General features: G+C 39.4%; 1 pseudogene; it reads left to right on the forward strand.

Moving 5' to 3' along the window:
* Positions 1–1453: 1453 nt before the first annotated feature.
* LOC102245436 lies at positions 1454–2166 on the forward strand (annotated as a pseudogene).
* Positions 2167–2392: the final 226 nt, after the last annotated feature.

Genomic DNA, 2392 nt, shown 5'->3' on the forward strand with positions numbered 1-2392 from the left:
GTAACTAGAAAGCATTAGTGTCCATGCCTTCAGGAAGGAGAAGAAAGTTTTGGTGAACACTGGGAACATTTGGCACATCATATTGTTAGGATCATCCCATACCAATGCAGCACTGGTGAGCCAGAATCACAGAACTCAAGGGGGAATGACAATTAAGGAACTTTGAATATGGTGGGTGGGAAATAAAAGACACATGAATAAATAATCCTGGTGATGAAGTCTATCATCACTACATATCCTCAAAAGGCACTCTCTGAAAAAGGAGAAAAATCCCCTCCACTCCCAACAGCCATACAGGTAAACACATTCTGCCAAAATTAACTCCTGACCAGTTTAATTTAAATTTACAGATGATGGACTCTACCCAACTATCATAGATGACAGACATCATGCATGGGAAGGTGAAAATCAAGACCAGTCTCTGCTTTTCCCTCACCACCCAGTAATGAACCACTCCTCTGGCCTTTGTGAACATCCTGGATAGGGCTCAAAAAATGTAATTTTGCCCAGGATCGGGGCTTGATTCATTTTAAATAGTTTTATTGTTATGGTATTAGTGGCATGAACTCTTTGGATTCTTTAACAAATGAGACATGTAAAAGATTTTCAGCTGTACTAACTCAGTTTGGAGTGGCTAAAATAACCATGAACTTTTTAGGAGTGCTCACCTCAGACTGCAGCTTCTGAAGAAATTAGGTCTATTGAGGCATAAAAAACTTTTTCGACTGAGATGGAACAGAATAAGGAAGTAGGTAAAATGTTACATTTTTGTCAGTAATATGTCATAAGAGTAGTTGACTTCAGTCCAGCCAGCATGGCTCAATGGTTGAGCATCAACCAAGAGGTCACAATTCGATTCTTGGTCAGGGAACCTGCCCAGGTTGCAAGCTCGGTCCCCACTGGTGTGCAGGAAGCAGCCAATCAATGATTCTCTCTCATCATTGATGTTTCTATCTCTCTCTCTCTCCCTCTCCCTTCCTCTCTGAAATCAATAAATATAAAAAAAGAGTAGTTGACTTCATATTACATCACATCAGGTGGAACATATATTGTCAAGTATTTTAATAATTAGTGATGCTAAATTGGGTCACTTGTTTAAGGAGGTGGCAACCAAACTTCTTCATTATAAAAGTATTTTGCTCCATTGCAATTATTAAAGTAATCTGTGTGGTGATATTTGGGCAGCATGCATATATCCTATCTCATCAATTTTTGCCTCCTTTTAGTATCCTCTATCATCTTTTCCTGACAATTACTTTATTTCATATCCAAATGGTACTTTAAACATACTATCATAGTTTATTAGCTTTCATACTTTAGTTTTTTTTAAAGTTTTATCTTCAGCTGTTAATTAACTGTATTTCCTCATAAAAAGGCAGTGTTAATTATTTTTCTTCAAAACATATTCACGAGTGACGTTATGCGTACACAGGTCCTGTAGCTGCGGCAGCGGCTGAGGCTGGCAGGCCAGGTACTGCTGCTGTGGATTGAGAGAGAAGCTATATGCCAACCTCAGCCTGGGCTGCCGCGCGCCACCACTGCGGGGTCAGAAGCTATGGCCAAGCACGTCCTGGGTGCTGGGTTGCACTTTGATGAGCTGAACAAGCTGCGGGTGTTGGACCCAGAGGTTACCCAGCAGACCATAGAGCTCAAGGACGAGTGCAAGGACTTTGTGGACAAAATTGGCCAATTTCAGAAAATAGTTGGTGGTTTACTTGAGCTTGTTGACCAACTTGCAAAAGAAGCAGAAAATGAGAAGATGAAGGCCACTGGTGCTTGCAATTTGCTCAAATCTATCATAAAACAGAGAGAAGCCCAACAGAGGTAACTCCAAGCACTAAGAGCAGAAAAGAAAATGCAGCTCGAAAGGTATCGGGTTGAATATGAAGCTTTGTGTAAAGTGGAAGCAGAAAAAAATGAATTTATTGACCAATTTATTTTTCCAAAATGAACTGAAATTTCATGATATAGCAGGAGGGTAGAAAAACAAAAATACCTCTGTACCATTCCAGTGACTTTGACTAATGACCCAAGTATATCATGTGAGATGGTATGTGAAGGATGCATCATCTGTGAAGGTAATAAAACACATCTGGAGGGAAAGGAGGGCTTGTTTCAGATGTCAGTGCATATCTGGTAAACACCCCATGACCACGGTGGCCTAGGTTCTCACCTCTTGTATTTTCATTCTTAAATAAGCAGTCTGTAAACTTTGATTTTTTTTTTGTAAATTCACAAAGCTTTGGAGGAAAAAGCAATAAATTATTGTTTTCAAATGGCTTAAAAAAACCTATTCACATTTATTTTAATTTTTTTTTATTTTTAGAGAGAGAAAGGGAGGGAGAGAAAGAAACATCCATGTGAGAAACATCAATTGACCGTCTCCTGCACG

The sequence above is a fragment of the Myotis brandtii genome, unplaced genomic scaffold (genome assembly GCF_000412655.1).
Source record: "Myotis brandtii unplaced genomic scaffold, ASM41265v1 scaffold399, whole genome shotgun sequence".
In the NCBI taxonomy this organism is placed as follows: domain Eukaryota; kingdom Metazoa; phylum Chordata; class Mammalia; order Chiroptera; family Vespertilionidae; genus Myotis; species Myotis brandtii.